The sequence below is a fragment of the Ictidomys tridecemlineatus genome, chromosome 12, assembly GCF_052094955.1.
Source record: "Ictidomys tridecemlineatus isolate mIctTri1 chromosome 12, mIctTri1.hap1, whole genome shotgun sequence".
Classification (NCBI taxonomy): domain Eukaryota; kingdom Metazoa; phylum Chordata; class Mammalia; order Rodentia; family Sciuridae; genus Ictidomys; species Ictidomys tridecemlineatus.
Window position 1 is genome coordinate 19,806,945 of NC_135488.1, and position 19,162 is coordinate 19,826,106.

The 19,162-nt window shown below is 47.3% G+C and overlaps 2 long non-coding RNA genes across 5 annotated transcripts in view; one reads left to right on the top strand and one right to left on the bottom strand.

Moving 5' to 3' along the window:
• Positions 1 to 1,298: 1,298 nt before the first annotated feature.
• LOC144369100 (uncharacterized) lies at positions 1,299 to 5,060 on the bottom strand. 2 transcript variants are annotated; one of them, XR_013428556.1, is made up of 4 exons: positions 4,890 to 5,060; positions 4,255 to 4,398; positions 3,614 to 3,814; positions 1,299 to 2,452 (listed from the first exon to the last, which is right to left on the bottom strand). It is a non-coding gene; the product is annotated as an uncharacterized LOC144369100 (long non-coding RNA). The 2 variants fall into 2 exon arrangements; XR_013428555.1 differs by lacking the exon at positions 1,299 to 2,452 and having other exon boundaries at positions 3,236 to 3,814.
• Positions 3,507 to 19,162, top strand: part of LOC144369099 (uncharacterized) — a 62,052-nt gene continuing 46,396 nt past the window's right edge. Inside the window, exons 1-2 of one of the 3 annotated variants that reach the window (XR_013428552.1) lie at positions 3,507 to 3,833; positions 17,699 to 17,788. This is a non-coding gene — a long non-coding RNA (uncharacterized LOC144369099). The remainder of the gene's footprint in view (positions 3,834 to 17,698; positions 17,789 to 19,162) is intronic. The other 2 variants (XR_013428551.1, XR_013428553.1) reach the window with 2 other exon arrangements.

Sequence of the window (19,162 nt, forward strand, 5' to 3'; positions counted from 1 at the left end):
CAGTGAGACCACACCACATGACCCTGTGGGCCCAACCTGTCCCTGTGCAGAGGTCAGGAGGAGGCCATGGGTTGTTGAGGCCTGGGCTGCCTGGCGCCACCTCGGCCGGCTGTCCACTTACAGAGGTTCTCAAGAGCAACCAGGACCTTGGCTTGAAACAACTCTGGTGGAGGGTGCAGCTGACTCCCTGAGAAGGGCTCTCAGGTGACGTTGGACAATCTGCTAGCAGGTGGGGGGTGGTGCGCTATTGGCTGGCTCCTCCGGCCAGACACAGAGGCGAGTCTGGAGGCTGCCAGGACTCCAGCCCCCTCTGCCTCCCTTTGGCCTCTTTCCCTGTGCAAATAGAATGCAATTCCTCTGTGAAGCTGGCATTTAACCTTAGTGTTATAGGCAGGCTGAGGGTTGGCAGGACCTGTGGCCAAAGGTCTATCGTGCCCCCTGCTCCAGCTCTGACCTGATCCCCAAAGGCTTCCTACACAGCTATGTGGCTGTCTCGGCCCCTTCACATTTCTTCTGAAATAGTCAAGCCTTGGCCACTCCCAGGTGCAGATGTGTCTACAGGAGCCTGTCCAGATGTTGAGGGGCTCCAGGTGGGCTTGGCCCCTTGTTCGCCAGACTCCTCACCTTCTGGAAAGACTCATGGCTGAGCAGAGCCCTCAAAGGCACACGGCCTGCTGCAGAAACCCTGGCTGCTCCAGGGTCTGAGGTGACATCGCTCATGGAAAACTCTGAAATCAGCCTTTAGCCTCTAGATCTATAAGCTTCTGTATGGGGCAGGGAGAGGCAAACGTAGATGTTGGGACGGAGAAGCTGAGCTGCATAGACAGATAGCCTGTGTCCCGGGGCCTGGGCCAGTTCTAAGTGCTCTGTTGTACTTACAAATACAGGCAGAGACCTTGGCACTATGAAGGGTGTGGAGATGGAAGGACAGACGTTGGCCAGGGCTGGGGAGCCCAGACTGTAACAGTGAGACCTGGCCACTGAATGCTCTGACCCAAGGTGTTTGGGCAGCTGGAGTCCAGGGTCACAGGTAGGAAGGAACACACCTCCACGTGGCTCCCAGGGTACCCACAGTCATTATGCACCGGTTGCTGTTGGTGCCTACTTCCCACCCGAGGAAGATGGTCTTTAGTGTCTCTGGAGCCCAGGCAAGAGACCTTGACATGGTGAAGTGTTATCCTGGCTTTCCCTCCACGTTTCAGTGTTTGGATACTATAAAGGATAATGAGACTCTTATTTAATTCAAGTCAATTCAATTCCACCCCACTCAACCGTCTCCCATCAACGACGTCTGTGTCTTTTATCTCAATCATCATTTTTTTTTTGGAGGAGATAAAGCAGAAAATATAAACATACGTTAAAAATAAACCCCCTGCCTTGCTCTTCATATTTTCAACGTGTTTTCACATAACGTATTTCATTACAGACTCAAGCAGATGCTGTCATAAAAATGGTCTCAGATGTGGGATCCATGAAAACCAACTAAAAAGAACCCCTGAGAGCCGAGGGAGGAGAGCCATCCCGTTAGGCCCTGGCCCCACAGCTGCTGGTCCCCGGCAGTAGGGAGGCATTACTGGTTGTCACGATTAATCAAAGTGTTTGGAAACATCTCTTGCTTCTTCTAAAATTCCTTTTCCCACCTTAATTTCTTCTTCCCATATTATGCTGCTTCTCAAAGAGAAAATCCATACATTTCAGGGCTGGAAGAAGCCCCGGTCATCAGTTTGGCCAGTGGTTCTCAAAGTGTGGTCCCTGGGTGGATGGTCCCATCCAGGAACTTGTTAGAATGACTCAGGCCTCACCTGATCTGCTGAGCGTGAAGCTCGGGGACAGCATCCATGTTCTAACAGGCTCTCCAGGTGCTTCCAATGTGCACCTGTTTGAGGGCCAGTGATTTGAGTCAATTCCCTAATTTCAGACTAAGGTCCTGCGGGCAGAGGGTCAAGGTACACACATGGTGAGCAGCAGACTCCAATGTAAAGCCAGTTCCCAGGCTCCTGTCCTGGGCACTTCCTCCTGCCACCACCCTGCCCCTGCTGACCCCCCACAGAACAGTTCCAATCTCTGCTTCTGAGGGTGCAGAGGCCAGGCGGCTGATGGCCAGTGTCTCATAGCAACATCTCCCTGCTTGTGGGAGGCCATGTTGCCTGCAACTTAGTGGGCAGCACCAGACTTCAGAAGTTCCAATCTGGGAGGAAATGTAAGTGCTAAAACTCAGAACACAATAGGAGGCCACTGTCCCCGGGCCTCCTTCTGGACATGTCTGTGGGACTGGGAAAGCAGCCTCCCCTGCACCACACAGACAGCGGCCTCACCAAGGTGTCAGGGTCGTCTCTGGCCTGCCGATGTGTTTTAGGATGGGGGACGTCTGCCCTTCTTCCACTGCTGCTCAAGCACAGGGTCCACAGGGGAAGGCTGCAGAAGGGGCCACTGGATCCTCGATGCCCGCATTCTTGGGATGGTTTTGAAAACAATAAAAATCACATATTCCATGTCAGCGTGAGCCTGAGCAACTGCATGTTTACCGGGTAGTTATGAGGTGCCAGGCTCAGGGCCCTGTGGTCAATGAGTCACCAGGGCCTCTCTCAGGCACATTTCCACTCATGTGACGTCAGGCGTCCATCCCGGCCTCGCCCTTCCCGTCTCTCCTCCACTCTCTGTTGCCCCACAGATGGGCCATGTGGAGGGTTCCTTCTCCCCAAGGAGGAACAGACAGAGGTTCAGCCACTGGTTCAAAAGGAGGGTGAGGGTAGAACCAGGCGCCCCAGAGAACTGGAGCTGCTCTCAAACAACTGGAGAGAGGAGGAGTTCAAGATGGACATGGGAGGGACATCACAGGCAGGATCTCCGGGTTTTGCAACTGTGCCACAGACTGGATGGGACTTTGGGAGGCAAGGGCTGCAGCAGGTCAGGGAGGATGGTAGAGGGGGCCAGATGCCAGGATCTAGTCTGGACGAGACTCACGTCCAGTTCACTGAGCACTGGGAGGCCCTGGAGGTGAGGGAGGCTGGTGAGGGTAAAAGGGCAGTGGGTGGTCATGGGGTAGCCAGGGAGGAGTGGCCAGGGGGAGAGCCTCTGGTGTGAGGGTGCAGACAGACACTGCCCCAGGGATTAGCCCTGGCCAGAGCCAGTTACTGCAGCTGCAGCATCTGTGGGTCTGGCCTAACAATAACTGTGGGGAACGCATTTTCTCTTTATCCCTCACAATTTTTTTAGCACCAGATAACCGAGGACCTTTCCCATTTCCATTTCATTTAATCCATGTCACCACAGCCTGGAGAACAGGTGTGGGGAACGAGGAATAGAAATGTTTTGTGACTTGCCAGGGACCCATTGCCAGCAGGGAGCCCAGATCTCCTGTTCAAAAGCCATCACTCTCGAAAATGCCTCAGCGGGTTCTTGGTGTTCGGAGAAGCCAGAGAGTCACAGCCGGGGGAGCAGCCCAGGAGGAGCCCAAATGGCCAGCTCCCCAAAGCCAGTGCAGGAGAATGGGGAGAAAGAAGCAGAGAGTTGGCCCCTATCTCAGAGCATGCAGGCAGCTGCCCACCTTCCAGGGCAGCATCAGGGGTCTTTTGTAGGGTCTGTGCTCAGAAACTTCAGTGCTGATGCTTACGGTTGAGAGGTCTGGAGGAGCCTCATGTGGATGGGTGGACAGGAAGGCCCGCAGAGGTCAACCCTCAGAGCTGCTGGGAGGACCAGACAGAGTGCTGCCAGAGGGCACCACAAGCTCCCTTCAATGATAATGACTCCTGTTTGTTCTTCCAACAGGTGTCTATGGAGCACCTGCCATGCCATGGTATAGGTGCCTGGACCTCTGCAAAGACAAGTCAAAGGTGAGCTCCCAGCAACCAGAGGACAATAACCACAGCGCAGTTGGTGCCCCAGCCTGTAAATCCCCAGGCCATTTGTTACTCTTGGGGTCACTCCTCCTTTTAGTCCTAACACTGACCCAGTTCCTGACCTCTGGCCTGAGTTGGTGGGTGGTAAATGCTGCTTTTGAGTGGGCTCCCCCTGGAGTAGAACAATGGCCCACGGGGCCTAGACAGGTGGCGTGTTCTGTGGCCCAGGCAAGGCTGGGCCTCCTGCCTTTGCTGCTGAGAGTCACTGGTGTGGGTGGGGCTCCTCTAGGAGACCCCTCCCGCCTGCCGCTTGCAGCCAGTTAAATGTCAGGCACGGGGCAGGGCTGGTGGTGAGCTCTGCTGGGCTGGCGTGTCTGGGCAGCAGAGCAACCTTCCTAACAGTTGATGCCATTACCTCCTGGTTCCGAGAAAGGGTCTGGAGTCCCTGGGTGTTTCACCTGGCTGTTCAGCTCAGCTTGGTTTGGGTTTGGATCTTCCTGAGTCACTGATTCTCTGGGAAGACTGCCATTCTGGGCCCAGCTCCTCCTCCTTAGGGCACCTGAAACAGAGTGTAACCGGAGTTAGGTCTGCCATGGACCCATGCCGTGACCTTGAGCAAGGCACTTCGCATCTTGAACTGTGAAGTGGGGGTAGACATATCCATTGGGCCTGTGTCAGCATCAACTACCGTCCACACTGCCATCACCACCACCAACCCCCTCAGCCAAGTGGGAATCTGCCGTGTGTGGTGCTGGGCAAGCTCTTCTGGAAGTAGCCATTAATCCTCCTCGAATTCTATGGTGCCCAAGTGAGCAGTACTCTTCATTGAGCCATGAAATTCGGTGGGGATGAGCAGAAATTTGGACCCTGCAGGCTGACTCCAGGTTGAAACTCTTCCTCAGCCTCCTCGCTGCTACCTAGGAAACTGAATTCCCTTTCAGTTAACGTATCTGGAGAAGCACAGAGACATCTCTTCCAGTTGCCAACTCCAACCCTTTCCAGGCAAGCCCGGGGAACGGCCACAGGATCACGTCCAACTTAGGCCCATACCTGGCTCTCTGCGTATCAAGTAGCACGGAGGGTCATGACTGGGCCTGAGAACAGGAGACAGCAGCTTGTGGAATGAACTCAATTTGTGCACTTTCCCAGGGCCTGGGGGAGGCAAGGACAGCAACTGTGGCCTGGGAATTGCTGATGGTGGCCTGGTATCTTGGGAATGTACTCAGACGACCAGGGGATGTTTTTCTAGCCTCTCCTCCTCCTCCCCATTCCTGGGATGGTACTTTGGACCCCACCACTATTCCCAGGCACAAAGAGAAGCCTGAACCTGTTGTTTTTGAGTGGTTTTGGTGCTGATCTCATCTCACAAAGCTTTACCTCTGTGGCGGCGTGTGCCTGATTCAATGCTGCTGTTCCACACGACGATAGGCCCCAGCACTCTTATGAGGGAGCTATGATGACATTTATTTTATAAATAAGGGGACTGACATTCAGAGAGGTGAAGAAATGTCCCCAGGACTGTACAGGTGGAAGGGAAATCATGAAACCGGGATCCAGAGACAAGATCTGGATTCTTACCATGTTACAGGACCGTGCTCACAGAGAGTGCCATCTTGGTGGGCCCACCTTGCTTCTTCTGGACTGCACGAGGCTCTGTGCATGCTTCTGTCACCTTGGTGCATGACTCAGGCCAAGTCGCTAGGCCTCTTATGTCCCCTTACAGCACTGTGCTCATTCCAGCCAGGGCCACTATGAGAACAAATCAAAGCAAGTGGAGAAATCCACTTTCAACTCACCAGAAATGTGTACAGCTCCAACCATTGCTGGTGCTTAGTACTGAAGGGGACCACAACTCAGACCCAGAACTCCAGGGACTGCAGGCTCAGGGAACCAGCAGTGTGAGCTTAGTGGCCCAGAGCTGAGGGCGTGCATCTTGAATACAGACAGGCAGGAGAGGTCAAGGAGGAAATAATCCAACACTGGCAAATATTTGGAGAAGGTGGGCTTTGAAAGACCTTGAGAGGCCATTGGCAGGGTGATGAGGTGCTTCTAGAAGATCGCACTGTGGGAATAACCTGGTTCCAGAGCAGGAGTGGGGATGTGAAGGGGCTGGGCCTGTTCAGGTGGGGCATCTGTCTTTCTGGGGTTGCATTTGAGGAGGGGGTGGCCAGTGTCTTAGTCTGCTTGGGACACTTTAACCAAATGTACAGGGCAGCTTATAAACAACATGTTTATTTCTTACTGTTCTAGAGGCTTTGGGAGGACCTACTTTCTGGATAACACCTTTTTGCTGTGTCCTCGAGTGATGGAAGGGCGAGGGTCCTGTGGGGCCTCTTTATGGGGCACTCATGCCAATCACAGAGCCTCTACCCTCAGGACCTAATCACCTCCCCAAAGGCACCATCTTTCAAGGCCTTGGGGGTTAGGATGTCAACATGTAAATTTGGGGGTGCGCATTCAGATGATGGCACCTGTCTTTGAAGGTTTTTCAAGCCATGGGGAAGACTTCGTCATATCTTCTCTGAGCAAGGAGAAGCTCCTGCTGATTTTGAACAGGGAAATGACTGGACACCTGGTGCTAGAGAGGGTCGTCACAGGGCTGGACCAGAGGGGCTGGGGGAACCCAGAAGAGGGCAATGAGGGGGTAAAGATACAGGCAACAGGTGATGAGGGGCTGGCCTGGGGCACTCACAGAGCGCGTGAGGAGGATGTGGGGCGTACCAGGGACAATAAGGAAGGTCACTGCACATGTTTCCAGTGGAGGAGACAGAGAGGACTTCCTCCCACTGCAGCACAGCTGCCCCACGCCCTGGACACATGCTGCTTCCCCACACACCTGGGGGAGCCTGGCAGAAGGCACGCTGACGCCTCTATTTGCTGGCTGTCTAGCTTGGCCCAGAGACACAGAGGCCTCGCTTCCTCTGCCTTCCTGCATTTGGGTGATCTTCCTCCCAATGACTGTCATAGTCATAACTATAATAATCATAGTGGCAATAACATGATTCTGAATGGATGGAGACTCTTTTTTCTGAGGATGCTAATATGTGTGAGGTGGGGATGGGAGGGGTCCTGCAGTCGCAGGATGAGGCCCAACTGGCTGGAAAACCACTCCTGGCTGTGCAGAGAGGACCTAGCCCAGAGGGATGTGTTTCCATGCTCTGGAGCACAGAATCAGGCCCAGATTAGGGCACAAGTCCCCCTCAGATGATGGAGGGCACAGTGGCCCCTGCTGCCTGGTACACGTCCACCGGACTCAGCCTGGCTGGTAGTGATGGAGAAAGATGCTTCAGAGCTTCAAACCCTTCTCACCCTCCTCTAAGGAGCCTTGCCAGGGTCTCAGTGGACAGTGACCCTCCCTTCCTGCTCCAGGCTCCCTTCTGGCTGACTACACAACTAGCCTATAACAATACACACCATCTCGCAGCATTTTATGAAGAGAATGCCTGTCTGTGTTCATTATCTCATTCAGTCCTCCCCACCACACTGATAGCATTAATGTTATCATTCAAGCTTGTTCTGCAAACTTACATGGAGCAGATAGTATTAAATACTGTGAAAATAAGGTCTGCTTGGGGTCAGTTGGGCACCCAAACAAGGGACTCAGGGGTTAAGTGGCTAGGTCTCTATGCTGCACTCAAACTCAGGTCTTCCCCAAGTTGTGTACCTTTCCCCGATCCACAAGGCACTGTATTATTATTATTATTATTATTATTATTATTACTACTGGGGATGGAACCAGGGCCTCGTGCATGCTAGATAAACACTCTACCACTGAAATATGTCCCAGCTCCCTGCCACCTTATTTTTTTTTAACATGCAAACTACCAAATTTCAGCACGTTACTTCTGCAGGTTATGAATATTCATTTTTCTCATCCCCCAGGAAAAATCTATGAAAGGACTCTACACTTACAATTTATTACTATTAGTACCCATTTATGGCAAGTTGTGTGAAAGTTTTTTTTAAAAAAACCCGTTAGGCTTAGCAACATGGTTAGGCATACAGTATTGTAGCTAATCAAAAAATATCTGTAAATGAGGTCTTGACTCCCAGCCTTAGCTGACTTCCTCTCAAAACAAGAGTATCTAAGCTCATCTTTAAAAGTCTTCTATACCCTTCACTTCTCAAACATTTGGAATTAAAAAAAAATATTTTGCAGCTGTTTTTTAAATGATGTCCAATATTTAAGGAGATTACTGATGAGTCTGTTATAAAGAGGCAACACCTGGGCCCAGTAGGGACAATTTAAAAGCTTACCCTCCTTTCCAGTGGTGTGAAGGGGGACTTCATTGCATTTAGATTCTTTAGGTAGATATGGAAGGATGAGAAGCTGGAAATGCCTCCAGGCTGACAGTTCCTCTGCTTGTTCTTTGGTGGGGACCCAGACAGAGGAACTCTCTTTTGACTGTGCACATGCTGCCACCTTCCGGTGAAACTTGGCATCTTCTGTTCTTTTTAATATTATTATTATTATTATTTTATTCTAATTTGTTATATATGACAGCAGAATGCATTACAATTCATATTACACATATACAGCACAATTTTTCATACCTCTGGTTGCACACAAATTAGAGTCACACCATTCATGACTTCATACATGTAGTTAGGATAATGATGTCCATCTCATTCCACCATCTTTCCTATTTCATTTCCCTGTCCCTCCCTCCCTCCCTTTTCCCTACCTATAGTTTGTCTAATCCTCCCAAGCTACTCACCCAACCCCATTATAAATCAGCATCCTTATATCAGAGAAATCCTTATGTCAGAGAAAACATTCAGCATTTGTTTTTTGGGGACTGGCTAACTTCACTTACCAATATATTCTCAACTCCATCCATTTACCTGCAAATGCCATGATTTTATTCTCTTTTAATGCTGAATAGTATGTGTGTGTGTGTGTGTGTGTGTGTGTGTGTGTGTGTGTGTGTATGTATCACAGTTTCTTTAACTGTTCATCAACTGAAGGACATCTATGTTGGTCCTACAGTTTAGCTATTGTAAATTGTGCTGCTATAAACGTTGATATAGCTGCGTCCCTGTAGTATGCTGTTTTTAAGTCCTTTGGGTATAGACCGAGGAGAGGGATAGCTGGGTCAAATAGTGGTTCCATTCCAAGTTTTCCAAAGAATCTCCACGCTGCTTTCCATTTTGGCTGCACCAATTTGCAAGTCCCACCAGCAATGTATGAGTGTACTTTTTTCCTCACATCCTCGCCAACACTTATTGTTATATCTTCATAATAGCTGCCATTCTGACTGGAGTGAGATGAACTCTTAGAGTAGTTGTGATTTGCATTTCTCTAATTGCTAGAGATGTTGAACATTTTTTCATATATTTGTTGATTAATTGTATATCATCTTCTAAGAAGAGTCAGTTCAATTTCTTGGCCCATTTATTGATTGGGTTATTTGTTTTTTTGGTGTTAATATTTTTGAGTTCTTAATATATCCTAGAGATTAGTGCTTTATCTGATGTGCATGTGGGAAAACTTTGCTCCCCAAATCTAGGCTCTCTATTCACTTCACTGATTGTTTCTTTGAAGAAGCTTTTTAGTTTGAATCCATCACATTTATTGATTCTGGATTTTAATTCTTATGCTATAGAAGTTTTATTAAGGAAGCTGGGGCCTAATCAGACATGATGGAGATTTGGGCCTACTTTTTATTCTAAAAGGCACAGTGTCTCTAGTTTAATTCCTAGGTCCTTGATCCATTTTGAGTTGAGTTTTGTGCATGGTGAGAGATAGGGGTTTAATTTCATTTTGTTGCATATGGATTTCCAGTTCTCCCAGCACTATTTGTTGAAGAGGCTATCTTTTCTCCAATGCATGTTTTTGGCCCCTTTGTCTAATATAAGATAACTGTAGTTATGTGTAGCTTGTTTCTGTGTTCTCTATTCTGTACCATTGTTCTACCAGTCTGTTTTGGTGCCAATACCATTTTGTTTTTGTTACTATTGCTCTATAGCATAGTTTAAGGTCTGGTATAGTGATGCCACCTACTTCACTCTTCTTGCTAAAGATTACTTTAGCTATTCTGGGTCTCTTATTTTTCTAGATGAGAAATAGATCTTCTGGTCTTTTCTATTCACTTAGTGAACACAGGTTCTACTTCCGGATCCCATATGCTGGGGATACAAGTGAAATTCTGGGGGGGGGGGAAGTGATATGAAAAATGAGTACCTACACACAGAAAAAGGCAAGATAACTTCCTTACCTAGTGCTAAATGTTATGAAAATAAAGCATGAAGCACAAATAAAGCAAAAAAAATCACTGGAGAAACTGCTGAGGAAACACTTCAGCCAGGTGTCACTGAAGGCCTCCTGAGAAGGGTGTTTAATCCCAGAACTGACCGAGGAGTGGGAATCAGGCCCCAGATAGGAGGTCCCCAGGAGCAGGGGGGATGGGAGGGAGCCCCTAGGCTACAATAGGAGAGACGGTCAAGACATGCAGAGCCTTCTAGAACATTCCATGTACAGTGGAATCCACTGGAAGATTTTAGTCTTAAACGTTCTTTGAGACTTTGTGTCTGGACTTTTCACTAAATTCTTCATGCAGGTGCAAGGAGTCATGATGATAGAGCCCCAGAAACTAAACACTCACAATGCGGAGCTGCACGTTTGGGTCACCTGGGGAATTTATGAAATCCTGGTGCCTCAGCAACTCAATCCTAATTGTGGATGGGGTCCAGAACTCGTATTTGGTCCAATATTTGTGAGTGATTTAGTGCACCACCAGAGCTGAGGACTGCCAAGCGTGTGGGAAACGTGGCCTCAGCTGAGGGTGGTCAGGGAGAGCCTGACTCTCAGGGCGAGGGTTCCAGAAATTCCGGGGTAGTACGAGAGCGCTGATTTGGGGGTGGGCGGGCTGACTTTTGCTCTGGTGGGCTGTGAAGGGAGAAGGAGAAAGCAGACTGCAAAGTGCTGGGTATTATGAGAAAGAGCTGGCTGGGTTTGAAAAGCGACACACGGGAAGGAACACAGAACTGTTTTTATTACTTTGGAGGAAAAGGAGGTACAGAAAAGGTCAGAGGGGAGTCAGGGTGGAGGCCTGATCTGCAGAGGCGGATCTGGAGCTTTGGGAGGCTCACTCTGGTGGCCCCTCATGGACCTGTCCTGCCTTCAGGCATCCCACTCTACCTGGCCTCTTAGCTACCTCTCTTCCAGAAGCTTCCAGGAGAAGCAGCTGCCTACACCCTGAGGCCAAGGGAGAGGCTCCTGCGTCTCGCCAGCTGCCTTCCATGGGCACCCCCTGGCAGGTGCCAGGCTTCCTGTGGGTGAATCTGCACCGCAAATCCAACCCCAAACCGCTCAGGCCGGAGGGAATTTATAGGCTCAAATGGCAGAAGAGTTTAGGGGTGTGGTTTCTGGTGGTCTAGTTCCTGAAGCCAATCGCTGTGGGAGGGGAATACAGGGCTCTGATTGGTCGAACCAGAGTCACATTGGACCAATGGGAGCAGTGGCTGGTGTGGTGGGGGTGTCATACAAAGAGAAGAGCTCAACCCAGAGACAGTAGCAGTTCACCAGAAGACAGTCATCACGGGCTGTAACACCCAAGTGAGGGCCAAGGGTGCTGGCGTGACCCAAGCCAGCCAACATGCCCTGCGAGGTCTCGTCATACCCAGGAAGAGCGCAGAGCTGACCATCTTCCTTGTCCCGTTGGTGGATTTGAGTAGCTGTGGGTTGAGCTTGAAGATTTCGAGGAGCACTGTGGCCACCGCCTCAGGTTGGTTGAGGGACGGCCAACGATGCTTGTTGTAGGGTGAAGGTGACCCAACTTCTCCAGTGACACGCATACTAGAAAATGCCTGGCTGTCTCGCTTGCTTCCCCCGCGAAGCCTCCTCCTCCAGGTGAGTCCTTGCTCCAAGGTAGGCCCATCCTAGTGACAAGGAGTAAAAGGTGATTTGTAGACATTTCTTTTTTCCCCTTCAACATGGATTTTCTTTTCCAGAGCAGTTTTACATTCAGCAAATTTGAGCAAAGAGTACAGACTTCCCACAGGATCCCTGCCCCACCAACTCCCCCACAGGAGGTTACGTGTGTTAGGATTGATGAACCTACAGCGATGCATTGTTACCACCCAAAGTTCATGGTTCGCATTACGGTCCATGACGGTGGCACTCTGAGGGCTTAGGTAGACCCAGGATGGCAGGCATCACCATTATAGTATCACAAAAGAGTGGTTTCCACTGCCCTCAAAATCCTCTGTGCCCTCTTTACCCTGTCTGTTCCTCCAGAGGGCTCTCCCCTTTCCCTCTGGCAACCATTGGAACTTTTTTTTTTAACTGTCTCCACAGTTTTGCCTTTTAGTTGAAATGCAGTATATAGTCTTAAGATTTGCTTCATTCACTTAACAATGTGCACTTAAACTTCATCCACCTCTTTTTGTGGCCTCTTTTTAGTACTAAGGAATATTTTATTGTCTAGATGAACCACAGTTTACTTATCCTGAGGACATCTTGTTAGCTTTCAAGTTTTGGCAATTATGAATAAAGTTGCGAACATCATTTTCAGGTTTTTATGTAGATACACATTTTTAACCCCTCTAGGTCAATACCAAAGAGTGCAATTGCTGGATTGTACAGTAAGAATATGTTTAGTTTTGTAAGAAACTGCCCAACCGCCTGTCTACTAGTTTGCAGTTTGCCCCAGGAATTAATACAAGAGAGTTCTGGCTGCTCCACAGCTCCATCAGTACTTTGTACTGTCAGCGTTCTGGGTTTTGACCATTCTAATAGGTGCCCAGTGATGTCTCTTTATTGTTTTAATTTGTAATTCTCTGATGAAATCTGATGTGGAGCATCTTTTAATATGCTTGTTTGCCATTTTTAGTGAGTTATCTGATCAGGCCTTTGACCCACAGGCTGCACCAAAAGGTTTGTTTTCTTACCAAGTTCATTTTAAGAATTCTCTCCATATTCTGAGTAGCAATCCTTTATTAAAATGTCTTTTGCAAAGTTTTCTCAATCTGTGGCTTGTCTTCATTCTCTTGAAGCAGACAGTTGAGCTAGTACCTTTCTCTTGGTCCTAAACAGTAGAAATCTTTGTCTCCAGGGCTAGAGTGATGGCCATGTGGTGCAAACACCAATGGAGAGCCCTGGCACTGGACTGGCTAATGGTGGGTTTTTATTGAGCTAGCAAGAAGAGGAAGCAAGGCTCAGCAACTAGAATCACCAGATGAGAGTGCACTCAAGGTCGTGAGCAGGGAGCAGCTTCTGGAGGTGACAGTACCACGGACGTGGGCTGGGCAGGTCTGGATGGCTGTAAGAATGTCCAGTCGGGGCTGATCATTAAGGGCTCAAGCTGTCATTATTGATAAAGCCCTTACTGCTGGAATCTCTCTGATTGGAATCAATGGGCTCAGATTGGAAAGAAAAATGCTGAATTCTTTTTTTTTCTGCTAATATTTGTGAATCCAGATCTGTGATCAAATATCAAGAAAAAATTGAGAGATTTCAACTTGGATCAGACAGCATCATGAACAAGCCGCCTTATTGAGCCTCCTCAGTTCTGAGTTTCAAGCCAAATATAAAAGGAAGAGAGGGGGGAAAGACAGTGACAGAAAGAAGGATGGGAAGAGAGTAAAAAGAGAAAGGCGAGAAGGGGAAATCAAGCAAGCAGGGAAGCAGGAAACGAGGAAAGTTTGCTATTATGGGCTTTCCAGATGGCTTAAAATTGAAGACATGCTGGGGTGGAGCTCAGCAGCAGAGCACTTGCCTACCATGCTTGGGGCCCTGGGGTTCCACCCCAAGGCCTGCAAAAGAAAAAAAAAAATGAAGAAGGCAATCACAGCAGGAAAAACTTAGCCGGCTCCTTCTCACCTCCTACCTGCCTGCTTGGCTCGAAGTCATGCTCACCTCATTACCTGAGGAAGAGCAAGAGGCCCGGGCAGCCGGGACCTTGTCCAGGATCACACGGTGAGCTCAGGACATTGTGCCTCTTCTACCTAAAAGCTTACAGAATTGGCTTCTTGGACGTGATATAATTAGAACCTCATATAGAAAGCAAAAGTCATTAACAGCAGAACGAAGATGACTGCAAATGGACCTACAGAATCGGGGAAAGAGGGAGCTGGAAGCAGGTGACTTAGTTTCCACAATGCAGGCAACAGGGCAGTTTCACAACCACCCTGACATCCTGGAAGGCTTGTGGAGGAGAACTAACCCTCAAGGCACAGGAGCTCACAAGGGAAAGAAAAAACAGAATGAATGAGAATATAATCTTACGTTTATAAAAACCAGTACCTTTTTCAAAACAATCATGGGTGTAAAGCTACTGTCCTTGCCAATTTGTCTCAGGTTGGGAAAGACGTACAGGACACAAGTAGAGCTGGCAGAGGGGCTGATGGACCCTAGCCCTTGCCCAGTGCCCTCCTCATGCTGTCTGTCCCTTCAGAAGGGCCTCCACAGACATCTTTCCCCACTGTTTATTCTCCACTGGTGCAACCCTGCCTCTCTCATGGCCCTCAGCATCAGGAAGGATCCCTTCCCCCAGCAACTGTACCTTCTAACTCAACATTTTTCTTGCCTGACTTGTTGGCCCCCAGCCTTGCTACTGGGAAGAGCCATCTGAAAACCTGGCCCTGGATCCCTGTGCTCACTGGGGGCACCCAGGTGGTGAACTTTAAAAAGTCACAAGGTTATTCTGATGAGTGCTGAGGGCTGAGAACTTTCCTGGCTCTGTGAGAGGGCCTATTCTATAATTCACAGTTGCCAGAGTTCAAGAATATTGAGGTTTCCTCAGGACTTTATATGAAGAGGTACTTAAAAAAAAGTTAAATACATTTTTATTTGATACATAATCATTGTACATATTTATGGGGTACTTCAATACATGCATACAAATATGCACAGAACAGATCAGGGTACTTGGCGTATCTATTACCTCAGACATTTACTTTTCCTAGGACCATTCAAACTCTCCTTTACTAGCTGTTTTTCCCCCCCAGACACATGCACATATTTAGCTCAGTCACTTTGCAGCAGGTGTGGGGGTACGCACCTGTAATCCTAGAAACTCACAGGTAGCCTGAGAAAATTAGCACGATCCTATCCCAAAATTTAAAAACTGAAAAAGCCCTAAAGATGCAGCTTGGTAGGAGAATGCCACTGGACTCCAGTACCACAAAAAGGGAACAAAACAAAACCAGAGAGAAATTTGTCACATTGCCAAGAGAGTGGATTAATATGATTGTCAATTCTTGAGTTTTAGCTATTTAAGAATGTATTTGCATCTGAGAGTCTAGGAAAGAAAACAGTGTCAGAGGGTGAATTCAATTTATAACAGTCAACATTTGTTAGATAAGCAAAAGACAATGCTGGATGATAGCTTGACCACATACTCTGAATTTCATTATAGTATATTTGAATTGGAGTAGTAAAATTCATACATTGAAAGTATATGACTTGATGTTTTAAAATACACATAGGAAGGATTTGTAGGAAAAAATTATATAAAATATCTTCATCATCACGTAACATTTTTACAATGTAGGTTCAGTTCCCTTTCCTCGTTCTTGACCTCAGGCAACCACTAATTGAACTGCTAGATTTTCATACAAATGTTAACTTACAATGTAAACTCTTTTGTCAATTAACATGCTTTTGCGATTTTTTGATGTTATATTCACCTGTAGTTTGTCCTCTCTTATTGGCAAGTAGTATTCCACTGAGTGTATAGACCATATTAATTTATCCATTTACTAGTTTATGGTCACTTAGGTTATTTCCATTTTTTTTTTCTACTGCAAAAAATCTATGACTAAAATACACACACAAAGTTTTATGAGAGTATATTTTTGTTCGCTTGGGAAAATACATAACAGTGTGATTCCTGGGTCACTAGCTGTTTTGAAATATTCGGTTTGTTGTTGCCAACCATAGTTACCCCACTGTGCTGCAAACACTGGAATTATTCCTCCTACCCGTGCGTATTCCAGAAGAACCCCGTGGCCATCAGCCCCCTGTCTCCATCCCCTTCTCACCCAGGCTCTGGTGACCACTCTCCCACTCTTCTCTTCTCCAAGACCAATGTTTCAGCTTCCATATGTGAAGGAGATGTGCGGTATGTGTATTGCATACTTTACTTACGTCACCTAATGTCCTCCAGTTTGTCCACTCTGCTGCAAATGAGAGGACTTTCTTTTTGTGGCTAATATTGTGTATGTACAACATGCTTTCCTGACCTGTCCATCTGCCAGTGAGCGCCTAGGTTGATTCCACATCTTGGCTGTGGTGAAGAGTTCTGCAGTAAACACAGGACGCCTTCTTGAGTTACACCCCAGGGTCTCATGTGGATGGGCTGAGGACTCTCTGCCTCTCACTGGGAGTCCTACCAAGAGCTCCTGGAGGTGGAAGCTGGGCATTGCTTTTGGTGGTTTCCACGACTTTTGCAATGTGGTCAGAGTACAGTATCAAGTTCTGCCACACACACACAAATGAACCGCCAAACAAAGAAAATGCGTTGTTAAATAACTTCATCATCACAAATTAAAGGAACAAGGCATCAAACTCTCCAGGGATGATCGATAGACCAGAAATAAAACTAGCAACCAGAGAGCATGCAGGAAAGGCTAAAATAGGTAGCTTTAATAAAGAAAAAGAAAAATACAGTCCTACATGGAACACCTAACGAAGTAATTAAAATGGTTAGAAAATCAACAAATCAGTCAGCCCTTGCAAAAAAATAATAATAATTGTACCAGTAAAAAAAAAAGAGTAAAAAAAATGGAAACAGAAAGAAATATGAGCCCAAGAATGGAAACCAAGATTTGATTCTTTATTTAAAAGCATGACTGAAATAGTCTGGCTTGACCAACCAACAAAAGAGAAAGAGTATTATGAGAATATTAACTTGTTTTAAAAAGGCAATTATCATCATTTAAAAAGGCAGTCACCACATAGAAAAAACATTTTTTTCTTAATGTTATCTACAAGTTCGTGTAGCTGTAACTGCTAAGAATGATTGTGCAAATTAAATAAGCCACTTGAGAATCCAGACTGTTGGGAAGTCTGGCCTTGTGTCATCAAAGGCACACTCTCCAGACCTCGAGGTGTGGGAGCAGGGAGACCAGAGCCTGGGACCCTGGTGCCACTGCCACTCCCCTCCTGCTGGCTACTCTCCGGCTTCCTGTCCAGTGGCTGCTGGCCTAGGGCCCCATGCTCTGAAAGAGGGTGGCCCAGTTGTGACCATGCCCACACAGTGCTGCTTCCAACAGTGGGCCCAGAGGACCAAGCCTCAACTCGTGGGCCTTTGGAGTGGACACCTACTCAAGCCAGAGCACTCGTCAGGGGAGTCCAGATTTCGTTGTCTTCTTTTAGAGAGTAGTGGGCTTTATTAATTTACTGGTGTGTAGACTGGATCTCATTGTGGGCTTTATTAATTTACTGGCGTGTAGACTGGATCTCATTGTAGACTTCAGGGCAGGTCTGGAATTTTTCTTAGTCTCTAGTTAGAGAAAACCTTACTCTTAAAATCATGGCCTTTTTGGGGGGAATCTAAATTAAATGCCCAGGATGATTAGCAAGATCTCTTCCTTCTAAATGGTCAGAATATCAAACCCTCCCAATATATGTGATCTCTGGGATCTCTGGCCAGCTCACAATGCTGTCCCCATCCCCGGTAGCTATTCTCTGCCAGGATTTTAGAATTTGGCCAAGATTCAAAGTGAATTAAAATGCAGTTTTCTGGGGATATTTCTCGGTCAGTTCCATCTGTCATATCTGCTTTCTCCTTTCAAACAGAGCACTATGCCCTGGGCTGAACTCCTAGAGCTGCTTTTTGGAAAACGACCCTAAGCAGGAACATGGGGTGGATGGAAGACTTACATTGAGTGTTTTTTTTTTTCTTTATTTCTAGGATCACATTCCTCTATTGTCTGCTGTCCGGTGCCTGAAGAAGAGTTGCTTTAGCATCTTGTTCAATTTTATCGTTGATCAGAGAAGTAAGGTATGCTTGGCACCTTTCACCCCACTCTAGCAGGAACCAGAGAACTTGCTCCCAAGTCTCTTTATCACACATGTACAGTTATGCTCTCATAGAGATGGTAATTTTATCTGTTGGATGAGAATTCTGCCTTTTTACCTCTTTCTACAGAGGCTGGGTAAGGGATAGAAATTAGGAAAGAGGCTTGGATGGGGATTTTGTATGGGAAGGCATGTGCCTGGGCCAAGCACTACCTGGTTGTCCGCCCTATGGAAATGCTACCGTACTAGTTAGGCACCAGGTGCTGCATTGCCAGCTCCCACTCTATACACATAATTCCCAAATAGCAGTGCCTCCTGTCTTGAGATTCCCCTGAGGTCTGTTTCCTTCGTGGACCCAGATATACAGTGATCACCATTGGCTTATACTAATTGGAGATTAAGACTCTCCAGGGCTGTACACTACCAGCTAGTGGTCTGACAGTAACTGGGAAACGGCATCCCTCCCGGGCTGCCCTTTGCTCTTTTTAGGGAGACATAGGCCATGCATGGCTCATGCAGAAGAGCACAGCTCTGACCCATGGGAGCGCCACTTCATTGTGGATCAGCAATAGCACTGAGGCTATTTAGACTGATTCCTTAGCCTTAGTCCTTGTTTTCTGAGTTCAATGTGATCGTCACCCATGTGTTAATGCTGCCAGCATTTTTTTTAGTGATGACCATTCTCTTCCTTGCTGTTTCTAATTTCTACATTGATTACGTGGGCTCTCAAGTTCCCCCCTTAGAATGGCATATTTGCATATTCTGTTTTATGTGCTTATCTTTGAGCTCCTGTCTCTGTGAACTAAGTTCTTATTCATTTACCTTAGCACCTAAGCTGGTTCTGAAGGCATTCCTTCAGTTGTTTGTGGCATTATCATCAGGGATGATTCGCCCCTGGAGCACTCTGCCTTGACCCACAGGACCGACAGGAGCCCAGAAAAGAAATGTTTTTATTTCTTTCAAAGTCAGAAAAATAAATAATACCAAAAATATGACATTGAATCTACACTGGTGTTATATTAATATTTGTGCCAATGAGATCATAAAATATACTTTGAACACCATTTTTATGGAGGAAGGACATTTTTATGTAGGAAGGAGTTCAAAAAGACAAAAATTCCCTGTGACCACAAAAGTCATAATGTGACCCTGATTATTTTACTTAACAAATTAACATGAATTCCTTGGTATCACTTATCACCTGGATCCTAACTGAATGTCCCTGGCTGTGTTGGAGTTATCGTTTCTAGCTGGTTTGTGGGGTTAACACCTTGTGCTTGGCTGGCAAGACTGTTGAGTCTCTAGGGTGCCCCTTCTTCCCCTGAGCCCCACGCTGACGCTGATGACCTTTTGCAGA